Source organism: Pinus tabuliformis, chromosome 2_2, assembly GCF_031772625.1.
Source record: "Pinus tabuliformis cultivar Carrire ecotype Pingquan chromosome 2_2, CPIR1, whole genome shotgun sequence".
Classification (NCBI taxonomy): Eukaryota; Viridiplantae; Streptophyta; class Pinopsida; order Pinales; family Pinaceae; genus Pinus; species Pinus tabuliformis.
The window spans coordinates 1060446903-1060465776 of record NC_142300.1 but is presented as its reverse complement, the minus strand read 5'-3'; the positions used below and the strand labels follow the sequence as shown (position 1 = coordinate 1060465776).

The 18874-nt window shown below is 32.3% G+C and overlaps 1 protein-coding gene across 4 annotated transcripts in view; it reads left to right on the top strand.

The window, feature by feature from the left end:
- Positions 1–8602: 8602 nt before the first annotated feature.
- LOC149197041 (putative UPF0481 protein At3g02645) overlaps positions 8603–18874 on the top strand; it is an 85303-nt gene continuing 75031 nt past the window's right edge. Inside the window, exons 1-3 of one of the 4 annotated variants that reach the window (XM_089403830.1) lie at positions 8606–8850; positions 8956–8988; positions 9112–9204. The gene's annotated coding sequence lies outside the window, so the exon portion shown is untranslated. Of the gene's footprint in view, positions 8851–8924; positions 9205–18874 lie in introns of all 4 variants that reach the window. The other 3 variants (XM_089403828.1, XM_089403829.1, XR_016254165.1) reach the window with 3 other exon arrangements.

The following is an 18874-nucleotide window of genomic DNA, read 5'->3' as shown; positions in this document are numbered from 1 at the left end:
AAAAAATTTGTTTCAACTATATTTGATTCAAGAATCACCAATTGATTAGCACATTTAGGACTAACATAATTACTTCTTTGATGTCTCTTCCTGCGAGTGATCCTTTGACGTTAAATAGTGTGCGAACACATGTACTACGGGTTTTAAGAAACCTTTCATTACTAGTCTCCATTTTTTGCTTGATGTTTTTATGTAAACAATATGTCAACTAGAGCTATTTTTATTATAAAATATCACTTATTTCTCCTATATATATTTTTCAAATATTCTCCTCTTCTTCTTCTTTTCTTGGTTCGCTCTTTTAATAAAAAAATTATATAATAATAATTTTTTTTATATATAATTATAATTTATATATATTATAAAATTATAATTATATAAAATTATTTATATACTTTTTTGAGACCCACTTTTCCTTTTATATGTAACTATATAAGGCTTATTAGTATCATTTTTTATAATTATAATAATATTTTTTTCTCGGAAAATTTGGATGAGACGTGACTCTTGGTACGGTCACAATCTTTAGATTTGAACGATTAAAATTATTTAGATCACACTTTTTTTTCTCCGACGTTATCAAAATATCTTTTACTTTTAAAATACCATGGGCTATTACCATGGGTTGTTTTTAAAACCTCTTATAAAAAGTAATATTTACCTTTCACGTAAGAGCTTTTGTATTCTTGTTTCTTTAACTTTTAAAATACCATGGGCTATTACCATGGGTTGTTTTTAAAACCTCCATTAAAATGTTCTCTACGTAAAAAGTAAAACATATTCCTTTTGTTTTTTGTTTTTCTTTTTTTTCCTTTAACTTTTTAAAATACCATGGGCAATTACCATGGGTTGTTTTTAAAACCACAGGCTTCTCCACGTAAAAAGCTTTAAATATACTTGGTATGAGATTTTGTATCCGTTTTGTTTTTTTTTTTTTTTACTTTTTATTTTCTTCTTCTTTTTTAAATTTATTTACTTATATTTTTTTTGGTTTTTTTTTTTTTAATGGCCAAAGGCCTAAAAAATGGAGAATCTCCCAATAAATAGCGAAACGCTTCAATTATGACAGCAACAAGGTTGATGATAGGTTGATAGCCAAAGGCCTGGTGATCAACCAAACGTGGCTCTGATACCAAATGAAGCGAACAAAGTTCCTTCTATAAATTAATTACTCCAAAAGACTTGGAATATCAAATTATCCATTAAGGATATAAATATTATATTAAATAAAATGAATAAGAATGATAATGATAATGATTTACAATGAGAACAAAAGGCTTGCTTATATATCACGCAAACGTCTCTTCATGAAGAGTCATGTCATATTAGACATGCCTCTTCAACCTAATTATTAGCTTAACTTAACTATTATTTATGATTATTATCTTTTACATTATATTTATATTATTTATATATTTTATTCGTTACATTTGCATGAATATCGTAATTAAATGAAATAGACTTAAACCCCATAGTCGATCAGGATTTCAGGTATTTGAACCCTAAATGGACTCAAACAACTCCTGAGAACGACATCCTCAGTAAACCCTACCCATCATTTTCAAACTTCCCGAGGGGTAAAAATCCTCTAGGCAAAATTTCTTGGAACCGACAACGAAGAGCAAATTCCATAGAGGGATTGGTATCCAGAGAAAAATAAAAACCCTAAGCTCTGCCTCGGTATGTCTCTGATAATTTTTACACAAAATTACGCAGTATTATGTGAAACGACGAAAAGCCCCAAATGCGATTTTCGAATAAATTCTTTTATTTGACATTCAAAAATGATTTATAATGAACTAAATTTCACGCTGGTTTGAGGCCACATTTCGAGCCCGAGAACATAACTCCATTGCAAGAACCTCATTAAAACTGAACAGTCACAGAATAATAATCATGAGAGATTAATTGGAAGACCCACACAAGAACTATAATATGTAATGGATAAAAGAGTTCAAAACATGTGTACATTTTTCCAATTTTGCGCCAGAATAACTATAATATAACCGAGAAATATTCTTACATATTGTAGCCGAAAAACCCTTACATATTCCAAACGAATCAACAAAAATCTAGACAGACCTATGCGACAGAGAGCTCAGGAATCGTAGTGGGAACGAAGCCCACTAGGATCTAGGCTCATGCAGAAAGAAACCTTAAAAACCCAAAGGGGAGTTCTCCGACTAACTTAGGAATAATTTCCCTAAAAATAATTTCCCTAAAACCCTAACCATTCGGTGATTGTATGTTAATAAACGAAAAAAGAAAAGCCATTAAAATGTGGTGAGCCTAGAGAATATGATAGACAAGGCCCAAAATCCTCCAGCAAGAAAGCACCAACCAGGGTGAATCTTACCTGGAAGCCGTCGAAGCCTGACACTGAAGGAGCGCCTCCCCAACTGGTATAGCTGAGAGACTCAAGCTGTAACGGAACATCCTGCAAGGTATATAAACACACATGAAAACAATCAGAGCTACTGGTAAACATAATGCATTTAGCTAAGAATTGATAAGGCAGAAAAACAATAATCGGTTGCAAACATCGGGAATACCTGAAATAGACTTGTCCACCACCAGACCATGAGTTTGGAACTGTAAAGACGTCATAAACATAGTCTTGCATATCGAGAGCGGCCAAAGGAAGGGTCACATCAGAGTAGGCTTCGTAGGAAAGTTGCCTGAAAAATGAGGTCATTTCCATTGCAATTCGGAGAAGAGAAAAGTCCCCGGGATAGCGCCACCGTAGGATCGCGAGGAGTGTGCTACACCGTCGATGAGGGCAAAGATTCCAAGAGGTGCAACTGAGGTCGGATGGCCTGCTGAGGCCACATACATGACGGAGCAGTGGAGTTAATGTCAATCGCAGCAAACATGGTAAGCCATGTGATGGCAGCAACATGAAAACACCGTGGGTGTTGAGCAACAAGCCGCGTGGATTCCAACAATAATCAAACCATCCCAGTAACTCCAGCCAACTAATTAGCCAGGTCAAAAGACATTAATTCGTTTAATTAACAATGAAGCCGTAGCAACGTTTATACATTGAAATGGGTGCAGCCATCGAGCTATGTATTCTATAGTAATTAGTTTTTTTTTTAATGTGACTGTATATTTAGTAAATTAATATGGTAGAGACATTACAATAGGAGAAACCAAATAGCAGAATGGGATGAAAGTGCACAACAGAAATCATGAGCCAGAAAGAAAGCAGTATTAGTTGTAAGATTACACAATGACAAAGTCGTAAAGACACCCTCAAGCATAAATACATTCTTATCCTAGAGAATGGTTTCGAACGGAACCTCTTCTCCACCCATCACCTGTGGAAAATCTTTCAATTGAGAAGTGGTTAAGGACTCAACATTAAAAGAGTACTCCCAAACACTTAAAAGAGTAATTCTTTTTATTTATTTATTTTGGAAGTGATCTTCGTTTAAGAGATAGTTGTGAACATTTCCGTTTTTTAATATTGAGGTCTTGGATTTTTTAAATTTATAATTCTGTTTGGAAACATTGAGCAAGAAATAGAAAAAAAAATCACATACATAATCACAATTACAGGAATTGTCATTTTTTTATGTATTATATAAATCCGATGATTACAATGAATCTAGTAAGAAGTATAGAAGTATAGAGTTGTTATTTTTTTTATTAATCACATAAAATATGAATTTAGTGAAAAATGTTTAACTTTTTCTATAAAAACTCACTCAACATAACTTTAACATACAACTAGAATTTGTCATTTTTTATTATGTATTATATAAATCTGATGATTACAATGAATCTAGTAAAAAATATAGAGTTGTTTTTTTTTTATTAATCACATAAAATATAAATTTAGTGAAAAGTATTTAACTTTTCCTATAAAAACTTATTCAAAATAAATTTAACATACAACCACACGATAAATTAGACTTTACCTAAAACTTAACTTTACACCTCTTCGTTCTTATTAACATTTTTCATTTTATAATTATTATAAAAATTATAATTTGATTATATCATAATGAGAGTACATGTCAAAAAAACTAATCCTTTTCAATATTTTCAAAATATTAAAACATATATAAATTTTACAGTTAAATTATGTTCTCAAAATTTTAAATAAAATTAATTAAATATTTTTCCAAATAAAAAATTTAAACTACTTTTTTTAAAATGCGTAGTAATGAACTCAGGAATCCAATTGAGAATTCTGGAAAGCCAACTGCTATTGTGGACAACCAACCTTCTGACTGGTTAACGATACTTGTAATGAAATTAAATGGTAGTACAAAGAACGCCTGTCATCGTGCAATTGTGCACAACCACCCTTTCGACTGGCTAACTATACTTATAATGAAATTAAATGGTAGTACGAAGAACGCCTCTCATCGTGCGATTGTGGAAAACCACCCTTCTGATTGGTTAACGATACTTATAATGAAATTGAATGGTAGTACGAAGAACACCTCTCATCGTGCGATTGTGGACAACCACCCTTCTGACTGGTTAACGATACTTATAATGAAATTGAATGGTAGTACAAAGAACGCCTGTCATCATGCGGTTGTGCACAACCATCCTTCCGACTGGCTAACGTACTTATAATGAAATTAAATGATAGTACGAAGAACGCCTCTCATCGTGCGATTGTGGACAACCACCCTTCTGACTGGTTTACGATACTTATAATGAAATTGAATGGTAGTACGAAGAACACCTCTCATCGTGCGATTGTGGACAACCACCCTTCTGACTGGTTAACGATACTTATAATGAAATTGAATGGTAGTACGAAGAACGGCTGTCATCGTGTAATTGTGCACAACCATCCTTCTTCAATGGGGTTATTGCCTAGCTAAGAAATCAGGAGAGTTGTACAACTGCCGGAAAATGGAACTGTTAGTTAATTGAGGCCAAAATATCCCTGACATGTATGTATCACCCTTTATAGTTATATCACGTAAACTCCAAACACACTCAAAAAAATCTGACAAGTGGAATGTTGTCGTGAAGTTCTGTTGTCCTTGCCACATGTGGCCTTTGGTATTTCCACTATGTATGGCCCGGGAAGTGCGGCTGGTTATCCTGAAGCCCTGTTGTCCTTGCCACATGTGACCTTTGTTTGTTGGGCCCGCTCCCCCTCAAAGGCTTGGAACCAAGGTTGGAATTTGTTGTTCAAAATAGTTGCTATAGGGTATTTTGTTGTGAAAAATAGTTGTTATAGGGTATTTTGGCAATTAAATACATTTAAAGATTTTGCATGAATGTATCTTGTGATGTGTCTTGAATTTTCATACAGGACTTCAAGTGGCGATGAAAAAAGAAATTGACGTTGGTACATCTCTTCCACTTTATTAATACCTTCTGGATGATGCTCTAGATATAAGTTTGATTCCCTTACCCTCTAGAATACAATGAAGCCAACATATTGGTACTATGTATCCAAAAGATTTTTCTATAGAAATTTGTAGGCACATTAACAAGTTATAGGTGCGTAATGAGAGTTTATTTTTTTCCTTTATACAATTTAGGAATACAACTTCCCTATGATTTGGATTTCATTTGCCAATGGATCTATTCAGGGAAAGTCGATGTGTTATCCACTTGTTCCTTGTAATATTACTATGTTGGTTCAGATGGTTGCGTGGTCTTACATTTGGACAGTTGAATGAAGCTTTTACAAGTTCTATTAATTTTCCAGATATAGCAATCACATGTATGGCCAAAAAGAACAATTATTTTAGTAGTCCAAATTTCGATAGTGGATCATTCCTTGTTTGCACCAACATTAAGATATGAGAAATTGAAGAAAATAAAGTTGTTAGAAGGGTTGACAACTTGTTCCAAAGAACTATATACATGTGATGTCATAATATTGTCAAAGGAGACTCCTCGTTATTTGATGCAAAAATTATTAAAGTATGTCTACGATGTTCATCAAGTGCACTCCACTTTTTCTGCAATGTTTCCATTTACAATCTGTAGAAAAATTCAGTGTGAAAAAAGTTTTGTTACTGACCTCCACTGTTTTGTTTGCCTTGGTTTGGATTTTCTGTTGAGTATTTTGGTGTGAGGAGGAAGGATGAGCAACAACAATGGGATGTGGGTAGAAAGATAGACACAAATTCAAATCGAGGATGGAAAATGGGCATGGGGCTTGGGATGGATTCGATTGCCATGGGTGGGCCTCTAGTTTCCCATTATGGAATTCTTGATGGAGATTAACTCTAGAATTCTTGATGGGGATTATGAGAGGAAGCCAACAATCTATAAGATGTAGATATGGTTTGATCTTGCTAATGTTTCTCTTCGTGTACTGAACTTGGCTTGCTCAGTGGTAGCTTTGGTGTCCATGGCCAAGAGTATGGGATTGTTACTATGTTTGGGTTCAAGCTTGTTTTGTATTCCAATTCGTCCTATTCTGATTCATTTGAGTGAGCTTCAAGTTATTTTTGCAGTGTTTCATGGCTTGGATTTGGAATTTCAGGAAGTGGGTGTGTCGTATTTTGTGTTGTTGTAGTGTCGTATGCATATTTATTAACATGTAGAGCATTTTGTTGTTTTTTTGTATGTTTATGACTGTTTTGATCTTAATTTTTGTGTGCAAATTCTTGATGGGAGCTTCAGCTGCAACTGTTTCTCATTCATTGCTTTAACTTATGCTATGTGGGTTAAAAATGGTGAAGAGGAAATCTACTATTCCCAGTAGGAATTCATGCATGCTTGTTGTTTGCAGACAATCGGGTATCCTCAAGAGTTGTATTCTTAGTTTTGAGAATTCATGTCATTAGAGACACGGTTTAGACATAGTCGCAAACACACATGTATGTCATTGAAGACATCTTTCTCAAGAAGGAATGGGATAACCTTCTTTCACACATATAAGTATCATTGAAGGCTTGCTGCTCAGCAAGGAAAGGGATAACCTTCATGTCTCTCAAACATATATTATTAAAGGTCTGCTCCTCAACAAGGAAAGAGAGAACCTTTAGAAATTTGGTTGCCTAAACTTTTGAGTGAAAGGATGGACTTATTCGTTCGAGATAGGTAAAATATCAATGCAATACATTTCTTCTTCTAGCTTAGAATTGACATGTTTTTGGTGTGAGTAATGTGTTTCTAACATGGAATTGACATGATTGTGGTGTGAGTTATGTGTTAGAGACTTTCTGTTTTAGAATAGTTGTTATTTATGAACTTATTCCATCTAGTGAGACAAAATATCAATGAAATAAGTCTCTTCTTCTAGCTTGAAATTAACAAATTTTTGGTGTGAGTAATGTGTAATGTGTTTCTAACTTGGAGTTGACAAGTCTTTGGTGTGAGTAAAGTGCTTTTAGCTTGGAATTAACAAGTTTTTGGTTTGAGTTAAATGTGTTAGAGACTATTTTTGTTTTAGAATGGTTTATAATAATTGTTATTTTTGGACTTGTTCCATCCGGGAGAAAAAATATCAACAGATAAGTCTCTTCTTCTAGCTTGGAATTAACAAGTTTTTGGTATGAATTATGTATAAGAGACATTATGTTTTAGAATTGTTAAAAACAATGGTTATTTTTGGACCTATTCCTTTCAGGGAGATAAAATCATCAATGCATTAAGTCTATTTGTTTAAGTCTCTTTGTCTATCTTGGAATTGACAAATATTTGGTGTGATTAAATGTGTTTCTAGCTTGAAATTGATGAATTTTTTGTGTGAGTAGTGTGTTTCTATGATGGAATTGATAAGTTTTTGGTGTGAGTTAGTCTTATGAGACTATTTTTATCAGGTTTATAAAAATAGAAACTTTTGTGATGTTATCAAAACATAATCCTATAACATGATGTTATGAGATCCACAATTTCCATTTATTATAAGTCTAGTTTTTTAATTTTTAAAAGGTTCAGATACTATGCATTAAATCTTGTTAATATTACTATATATCTTATGATCCAAAAACAATGCTAAAATATACATGGTGAAACATATATTTTATTTTTAAATCCAATAATATTTATCAAATTATGTAAATCATAACTTAAACCATATTAATGAATCTGTTTTTTGAGTTTTTATTGACAACATTCAATAGTTTTACTGGGTTGGTCATCTTATATGTCCCATAAGATTTTTTTAGTCATATCTCATATACACAAATGCTATGGGTTGGTCATCTTATATGTCCCATAAGATTTTTTTAGTCATATCTCATATACACAAATGCTATGACATGCCCAGTGAAGGACATTTGATTTCAGATTCCTAATATTTTATTGTTAGTGTTCCATGAAATTTAAAACCAAAATTCAAGATTTTATAAGTCATTTGTATGTCATGGTCATTTTGTTTTTTTACTTATGATAAATATGCAATTTTTTTAACATAATTTTGTTATTGAAAAATAATTTATTATGAAAACATAATGTTTATTAATGGTGAAACATAAAAACCCAAAACTTCAAAAAAAAATATGATATATAAAAAAAATTCTAAATTCCAACCATGCTTGGAACTGCTGTCATCATGGAATTTCTGGGTTTTTTTTTTTTTCGTCTTTAAAGTGTAAAGATTCCGCCTGAGATTACATTTTGAAGCGCAATGGGAACCCATTCTCTCTTATCCAATTTCAATTTGACCCTCTCCACTGTGTCCTCTTCTTATACCGTACCCACAGCAGCTACGAATACTGTCTTTATCCACTTCACTGTGCATCTTCCTCTACCCCTTTGACTTGAGCCCCCACAATAATAGCATTATTAGATTGCAAGGCTTATTTGAGGCTCAAGTGGGGATGCAAAGGTTCTTTGAAATGGTATTGAAGCTTCCTCAGGTTCTAAATCCCCTGGAAGTTGTAATCCTTGAAATTCTACTTCCTAAAGAAGGTGAGATTACATTAAATCATAAATTGTTTTCTTTTAATTCCATCGTTCTGTATCTTAATCTTGCTGATTTCCAGAATTATGCAACCTCGTTTTTTCTTCCAGCAGCTCATATCAGCGGTGAAGTCCTGCCATTCTATGGTAAGTGGATAAGCTGCATGTGAAATCCTTTTCGGATGCTGCTTTGGGAAGATTTGACCGTCAATCCTCTGGTGCTTTTGAAATAAGCTCACTGTAAGGAACTTCGTCTTGGGTTCTGTGCAGCAAGTTTGTCACTGTGATCTTAAGCTGGAGAACACACTTTTGGATGGAAGTCCCGTTCTTCGTCTGATGATATGTGATTTTGGTTACTGAAAGGTATTTATTTTTTACTTCAATGTTTTTTCTCTGAGAATGGGTCTTTCAAGCATGTTCAGAGTCCATGGAAAATACAGAGAGACCGAGTTTAAGACTGAGTCTTCGTGTCTCAATTGCTAGAGTGATGCATCAAGCTAGGAGGTAAGGATTGGTTTCTCTAAAAGGGGATCCTTTCTACAACTAGGACAAAATTTCTACTTTGACGGATGATCTGAGTCTGGCATGGGGCCTGTGGAGTGGTCTTCCATTGCCTCTATTTTGCGCCTAATCTGTGCCATGATTGTGCCTCTGTCATCAAACTCCTCAATTTTAAACCCCATGTTAGTCTGATCCTTGTATGCTTCGATGAGTTGCGCCAGGTTTTTAGTTGTCTTAGCAATATGCATTGAAATGATAACAACTCCTGCATACATCTGATGGAAGTCAATTAGCACTGCTTTTCAGTATCAGGATGCCAAGTACATGTGTACTTGGGGTCTTCATCTCAAATGGGTTTGACAAAATTGGGTTGTTGCTTAGTTCCTTTGGAGCTCTCTTCCCAGCTCCATGTCAATCTTTGTGCCTTGAACTCTTTTTATCGGTTCATTAACTTGCTCCAATATATTTACTTTTATTATCCTCTGGAAATTCTTAGTTGCCAAATTAAACAGAAAACATAAAGTAAACTGGAAAAGATTCAATGTTTAAACTATTGTAAGCTTCCAGTTCCAATAATAGCCAACTTTCATGTACTGCAAACCAAATTGGCAATCAATGGGATATTTGCACGTATTTTCCGTGCAGCACCTGTATTAAACTTCAACATGAAACAGCCTTGGCCGTTTTGCTACCATTAGCCTTGGGTGTAACTATCAGTGTTACATGGGGATGTGTTACTTTGGCTGAGGGGTGCGTCTTTCAAGCTTCTGATATTTCTGGGATGGTGAAACTAGTGGAGGACAGGTTCTCCCCATGATTTATGCTCAGTGGCCTGAGAAAAAGTCAACGTTCTCTCACACAATAAAATCAAAACCAAGAGAAAATGCTTTGCTACTACAAAGGCAGGGACTTGTTGCTGGCAATTCCTGGCTAATTATGTCATCAATATCGAAATAGTAGAATCTGAATTGGCTGTATTGGCCGAATAAGTATTAGATTAAATAGATATAATGGTTTCTGAATATTCTTTTAGTTGATGTCGCCTAGGTTTAGGTGGTTGTTTTTCTAGTCAAATATAATTAAACATTTTCCAAAATTATCAGCTTTTCAGATTAAAATAATTATCAAAATTGGCAAAACTGAGTCATTTAGGGTGAAAATTCCAACCCAGCGATGCCACATTTTTTCCATTTCCACTGATGGTCAAGCTCTCCACGTTTACCTTGCTCGACAGTACGGCACTCAGTCTTCAATCATTGTACTTTCGGCGATTGAAAAATCCACAAATCTTTTTATAATTATTGAAAAATGAAGGCCGTTGGTTTACCTTTCCATGGAGTAAGGCAATAATTATTCAATATATGGATGTTGTATATTTGCATGTTTTTATGAAGATATGGATCTTTTACCTTTTCATGAACAGGAAGGCCGTTGGTGAAGCAACACGTGTATTGAAGGAAAGGAAAAACTTGCATCCCCATAACATCTTTTCCGTAGGTTAACATCTTAAATGTCTCCCCTCATCATATTATTAAATTGCCATTATATTTTTTCATAAATAGTGGCATAATTTATCACGGTAGAAATTTAGATCTAACGTCGTATAATATTTTATTTTTAAATACTTTAATTGTATATATATATATGTATATATATATCTATCTATATATATATATATATATTTTGCATTTAATTAATAATTTACTTTTGTCTAACCATTTATTATTATTTTAGATGAGAAATTTTTAATTATAATTTTGAATTTAATAAGATAATTATGGTGTATAAAAAGGAATTAAATAAAAATTAGTTTTTTAAATATTTAATATTAATTATAATTATTAAAAGTTATATATTTAATATATAATTTTTAATAATTATAATTAATATTAAATATTAATTATAATTAAGAAGAACATCTCCCCCATGTTAAGATTTATAAAAATGACCCTCACAACCAATATAGTTGGATAGAGATCAAAGACATTAATAATAAAAAGTCCTACATAGCAATATGTTATTTTCCCCCATTAATTCTAACTTCTATAAGAAAAAGAATCTAGATAAAACTAACCCTTACAATGGTTTAGAGAATGATATTTCTAGCCTAAGGAATGACGGTAATATCCTTTTAATAGGTGACTTTAATGCTCGAACTTTAAACAACCAAGCTATTATTCTAAGCAATCATTCCAACCCTAATCCTCTTTGGTTAGACGAAGACCCTACTCTGGCTAGCAGGTACAAAAGGAACTCTGAAGATCTTGGGGAAAATTTGTTTGGGTCGGAGCTAGTCAAGCTCTATAGTGCTTAGGATCTCATAATTTGCAACGGTCTAAAGAAGTGGCCCAATTCTAGCAAGATGACCTGCATCCATGGACTTGGTAGCAGCGTGGTAGACTACGTTATTTCCGATCTCCCATTATACAACGAAATAATAAATTTTGACATCTTAAACGACCACGAACCTGACTCTGATCATAGGCCTTTACTTATAACTCTCAAATTTGTCATGCATAGAGTTCCCATAGAAAATAATACTTATAGCCAAAAGAACTTAATATTTGATAGAAATAAAAATGATCTCTTTCTAAATGAATTAAAAACTAATTTGCTTCCTTTATCTAATATAGACAACATAGAAGACCTCTATCATAATTTTACTACAACCCTCTCATATTCTATTAACAAGTTCTCAATTGAAGTTTCAATTAATAAAAGAAATAGCAAAACCAATCCATGGTATGACAAAGATTGTAAAAGTGTAAGGAGAGCAATTAAGGAAGCTGTTGATGAATCTCTTAAAATGGACAAGATAAAAATATACAAAGCCCTAACTAAAAGGAAAAAGAGGCAGTACATTCGTCAAAGACAGGAGAATCTCTTACACCTCTCTAAGGTAGCTCCTAAGAAATTTTGGAGGCAGATTCTAACTAGGAAGACTAAGGATAATAATAAAATTGCTCTTCATGATTGGAATTCCTACCTTAAAAAGCTTTATGAATCTCCAAATGTCATGGATAATTTGGAAACCCTTCTCACAACGAAAGAAGTTTTCTCTTTAGAAGACATTAAGTGTGGGGTTAATCGCCTCGCTAATGGGAAAGCTAAGGACATTGAAGGTTACCAAGCAGAAATCTTAAAAATTGGAGGTCCTGTCCTCATCCCCCACATCCACAAGCTTTTCAATCAAGCAGTCAAGCAAGGGTTCCCTAAACCTTGGACTGAGAGCCTCATTATCCCTATTTTTAAAAGTGGGGATACAAATAACCCCTCTAATTATCGAACAATTATGATCAACCCTCTCTTAGCCAAGTAATATGGTAGTATTTTGGAAAAAAAGTTAGGCGTATGGCTTGAAAGTGAAGGTAAGCGGGCTAAAGGCCAAGCAGGTTTCAGAAGGCATCACTCAACAACAGACCACCTTGTTACGCTTAGGATCATTGTGGAGGAATGTCGTAATGATAAATCCAATTTATTTTGTTGCTTTGTGGACTTCAGAAAGGCTTTCGATACGATTCCTAGATACAACCTTTGGAATAGATTAGAAGAGCTAAAGGTTCCTCTTGAGTTGAGAGTTGCCGCTATAAGGTTATACGAAAATGTAATTGCCAAGCTAAAGAGCAATGAAGGGTGGTCGAAAGATATTAAGTGTAACATCGGAGTTAAACAAGGTTGCCCCCTCTCCCCTACCCTATTTGGCATTTACATCGATAAGCTCGAAGGCTATTTAGAGGAAGTAGGATGTGATGGCACGATCTTAGCTGGGATAGTTGTCATCCTTCTTCTTTATGCTGACGATATTGTTCTTTTGGCAAGGTGCCCATCTGATCTTAATAAGAAACTCAGGCTTCTTAAGGATTTCTGCTCTACCATGGGTATGACTGTTAACACTGACAAAACAAAAGTTATGATTATCAAATCCAAGAAGGACACTTACGCTAATTTTATGTATGACAATAATAACTTGGAGGAAGTGTATTCTTACAAGTACCTAGGAATTGATATTCATCACAAGCTCAACTGGAACCATAGCATTGAGAAAAGGATTAATGGGGGGTGGAAAGCTTACTTTGGTCTTGAAAATAATTGTAAAATAGCAAACCTTGTAATGTGGGATAAAAAGAAGTTCCTCTTTGAAACTTTAGTCACTCCTGTTATCTTATATGGTTGTGAGGTTTGGGGTTGCAGCATCTCCAGAGAATCATGAAGAAATATTGAGCAAATCCAGAAGCGTTTTATAACTTATAACCTGAAAAATTAAAAGTAATACACCCTATCCTATTCTCCTTATAGAAGCAAGTCTTTCCCCTATTGAGAGCCTAGCTATGCTTAGGTTTCTGTTGTACAAGAACAAAATCAGTAACATAGACGATCATAGACTTCCTAAGCTAGCTTTAAATGCTAGCCAAAACCACCTAAGGCTCAATTGAGGGTGGCATAAAGACACAAGGGCCTGGTTAAACTATTGGGAGATCAACGAAAATGATGCACTGCAAAACATAAATAACATTAAAGATATTGTTACTTCTAAGTTCAAAGAAAAAATGTGGTGTGAGAAAGACTTAGCGGCTAAAAGAAAATTAAGTTATTATAAGAAGGTCATCAACCCCACCCTAGAAGATCAAAAGTATCTCTCTATTTTAACTAGCTCAAAGAAGAAAATTAATATAGCAAAGATTAGAATGAATTCTCATGAGCTCCATAGTGAAATAGGTCGTTGGGCAGTTCCTAAAACGCCATGGACGGAAAGGATCTGCCATATATGTGAGAATAGGAACATCGAGGATGAAAACCACTTCCTCTTAGAGTGCCCCGCATATAACCACATTAGATCTCAGTTTCACAATCTTTGTTACAATACTGACCTTCCTAGCCTTTTACAATGTCAAAATTATAGTGAGCTCGGGAGGCTTCTCTCCAAGCTTTTTGAGCATAGGAATAAAATCTTAAATCAAAATAGATAATTTGTTTCTTTAGGTCCAATAGACCATTATTTGGTCTCAGTGGACGTTAACCATCATCATCATCATCATCATCATCATCATAAATTATATTTTTATTGTAAATGGTTTTTTTGGATAAACCATATTATTATTTTTGGTTGACTAGAACTATTTAATGTGGTTCTTTCTCAAGATGAGAATGAAAAAACAGATGTGTCATTAAATATAAATAGCAACGATACATCATGTTTCCAAAATAAATGTTAGAAAATAGAATGAATATTTATTAATTTTAAAATAACATAGAAATAGTAAAATATTATATAGTAAAAACATTTAATTGTGTAAAAAATTACAAATAAATAACTAACTAAATAATATAAAATAGTTAAAACCTTTATTATAAATGGCAATGATGCATCATGTTTCTCAAATAAATGTTAGAAAATAGAATGAATATTTATTAATTTTAAAATGAACATAGAAATAGTAAGATATTATATAGTAAAAACATTTAATTGTATAAAAAATTACAAATAAATAACTAACTAAATAATATAAAATATTTAAAACCTTTATGTAAATTCATATGTCTCTTTAACTTTTAATTTAATAATAGTATAATTAAATATTAATTTAAATTAACTTACTTTAATTTTTTAATTAAATATAGTTATGCCCCGGGCCCTGTCCAATTAGTCGTTTCCCAGTCAAATTTAGCAGTTAGTCAATATAGCTACCTGGTCAAAAATTATAGTCATTGATGTTATGTTCTGACTATTTAACATGCAAACTGGACCTGATTCTTCAACATGTCCTGGCGACACTAATTGGTTTGAAATAGATGAAATATCATGTGATTTATGCGGAAAAATCTCTCATAAACTAAATAATATAAAATCAAAATACTAATAAAAATAAAAATAAATAAGTAAAATTACATTTAAAAAATAAACAAGAAGAGGAAATTAATAATTATATTATTATATAATATTTATTATTATATGTTATTATATATTTAAAAAAAAGGGAGACCATCAATATGATAAGGCTTGAATCCCACTCTTATTTAATTTCTAACAATCTTCTTGTTAAGCTTCTTTGTTTATTGTGATTTCTCCAAAAAATACATTTACATTAACAATATAAAACACAAAAATCTGAAATCGATAATAAATTATATTTCTTAAAAATTATATACTAATATAAATTTATAAAATTTAAATATTAAAAAAATATTTTTAATTTTTAATTAATAATAATGATGATTAATAAACCAATTATAAAAGTAATAAATTATATATAGTCAAATTTCAAATGAATCACATAATTTTATCATCTATCACCATGAATTAATAAAGTTAATATGATAAATATAAAATCATATTTTCATTTATTAAATATTACAAAAATAATCAATCATGTACAATAAAAGGTTAAATTTATAATATAATATGATGTTTATACGTTGAATAAATAGTTATAGATGAATAACTTACATAACGTAGTTGAATCTCAAAAAAATGATATCTAATATAATGCACTGCTAAAAACCTCTCAATATTTAAAATTAATATGATATAATAATTTTTTTTAATTAATTTATTTTATTATAAAAATAAATAATTATATAATTGGATGATTCAAATACTTAATAATATAATTTGATAATTAATTATATAATTAGAATTTAATAAATATAATTTGATAATTAATTATATAATTAGATTTTATTAAATTGTTAGTTTTATTTGTAAAAATAATAAATCATTTTTTTTATAAAAATAAATGATATATATTTAATTAAGCCAAGCATTTAATTTTTTTAGCTAACTATAGTGAAAATTCCCAAAAATATTTTAATGTGTATAAGCAAATTGAGTGTTCAATGTTTATATTTTAATGTCTACAAGGAAATTGAGTGTTCAATTTTTATAGAATGAAAAGAATAAATATAATAGAGCGCTCTCTGTGAAATGGGAAAGATTGGCGATTCCAAAGTGGATGGTGGATGTTTTTTTTGAAAAAACTATGAAGCTCAATCATAATGTTAAAATATTTAAAGATAAGTCATTGAGGTATGGTTAAGATTAGGGGTGGATAGAGAAGAAATGTGATCTAAGGGATATAGGTTATGGAAAAATGGAAAATGGATTACATAGAAAATTAGTAATGGCAAGAATGTATTAATTGGATGAGTTCGGTGGATGGAGTGTGACAGTAGGTACAAATTATTTCTAAATTTTGATGGTGTTTATTATATTCTAAATGTGGCTAGAGACTGTTGGGTTTGTGCTCAAGATTTACAAATCTTGCCGATTTTTATAGTTGAATGGGCTCTTTTTTTTATGAGTTTGGAGAAAGGAGGTTTTTTTAAGTAGGGATGAAGAGGATAGTATTTTTTGATTTAAATATAAGCAATGTGAAGTTATTTTAGGACAACAGGGATACAAAGCTTTGATCTAGCAAAATAGAACCAGTGAATCAAAATGGTGGTTTAATTTAGTTTGGAAGGGTCAAGGACCCCTGAAACGTTGTCTTTTTTATGACTTCTCCTTGAAAGGAAAATTTTCACTTGGGATGTTTTAGCAAAAAAAGATAGGAAGATCCTAGATTCTGTGTTGTTGAAGAGAGAATCTATTGACCATTTATTTGTTTCTTTCCCTTTTGTGACCCTTTATTTGTTTCTTTACCTTTTGTGAAAGACTGTTTGAAAGAGGATTTGTCAATCCTAAAAATCAAAAGTTGGTGGTTTGGGGAACTCTATTGAAGAAAGCCTTTGGCTTAGTTTTTCCTCTTTTAAATTTTTCTTAGGGTTTGTGATGTGGGGCATTTGATTAGGGAGAAATAAAGTTGCTTTCCATAATGATGTTGTATGCTCAATTGTAATTGCACATAATGCCATAGTTTCTCTTCTGGAATAGGTTAAGCCCTTGAAATTGAAGAAGACAAGAATTATAAGGGAGTTGGTGCTATCTAAAGGAAATGTATGTGGTTTCTTTGATGATGCTTTTCAAAGGGCGAATTGTGGGGTTGGTGTTGTCATTCTATTCCCTCATGATGTGGTTCTAAAATGTAAATTGGCCATTGGAAATGGTACCAACTTTGTCACTGAGGTTATTGCTCTGTGTTGTGCTTTAACATTAGCTTGATGGAAGTAGGTGAAGGTTTTTAAATTGATTGGTGATTCCAAAATAACAGTGGACTGGTTTAATGGAAAAGTGGAAGTTATAATCCTTCAATTGGGATAGTGGGAAAGGAAGATCCTGCAATTAAAACAACAATTTGATGATTTTTAGACCCTTCAATGTTACATGAAGCATAATATTCTAGCCGATCTACTTTTTAAAAAAACATAAAAAAATTCCTTAATAGTACTTTATCAACATCATTTTCCTTTGATCCATTTAATCTTTCTTTTTTTACTAACAAGTTATTATTTTTCTTGATCTATAACTAAACTTATTTTGGATACTAAAATAAAATGTGCAAGAAAAAGATTTTACTCTTTTTTATTTCTATTTTTCAAACATCAAAAATATATTTTTTCAAAAAAAATGAGTGAACCTCGTGGTAAGCCTATTTTTCTCATATGTGTGAGAGATTTTTCATAAGTTTAATATTCTGTAGCTGTGACCCTTAATCTATCCACCAATTACAAAGAAATGACTTGACAACTCTTAAAAACTGGTCACTAGTGTTTGTTTGGGTTTATATGCAACATAAGCAAAGCAAGGGTATAAATAGTTGAATTATCACCCTAAGATTTGGCACATCATTCAACATGCCATATTTATTGTTAATTGTGACGTATGATTTGAGATTAATATAGGTCCATGCTCTGAAGGTGATTTGGAAATTTGCGTCGTTTATTTTAACAAGGTTATTGGCTCAATTGAAATTTTAATCCATCTCCCCACAATGACTCATCTTCCATGTCAGATGCTCAGATGATGGAACGGAAAGCTTTCTCTCTCCTTGGTGGAGTTGAGCTATAACTATTAACCATACCACCAAGTCATCTCTCGCATTCATTAAACCCTACCCTGCTGGCACGCTTATATTGGCTCATATTGTATTATTTGAGTTACTTGTTTTATAATTCCCTACGCTGGGTTACGGTCCAATTAAATGAATTGGAAAAATCCACTCTTAATTTTATTGCTGCATTTATTCACTATTGCTACCACCATCTCGAGCCATGCACTCCTCTTTTTCCTTTTTATAGTCTTCAAAGGGTTTTCATTTCTTTATACCTTTATATTCGATCACTCTACGAAGGAAATTTTGACAAAAAATATTACACTAAGAAATAGGGAAACGAGGAACCAAAATAGAGTCTTGTGCTGCGACAACTCAGCGTTCTCTCTTAATTATTGATGCTCACCAAGTATTTTTTAAAATGGTCTTCTTCCATCGACACACTCAATATTATCTGAGTTTTCTCCCTACATTTTTTTCCCAATTCTTGAGTTAAAATTTGGCAATGGCGTGGTTATTTTCAAACTAAAACACATTTGTTTCAATTTTTTGCTTGTAGGAATATACAGAGTAAGTTCCTCAGACAGAACACCAAAGGACACCAC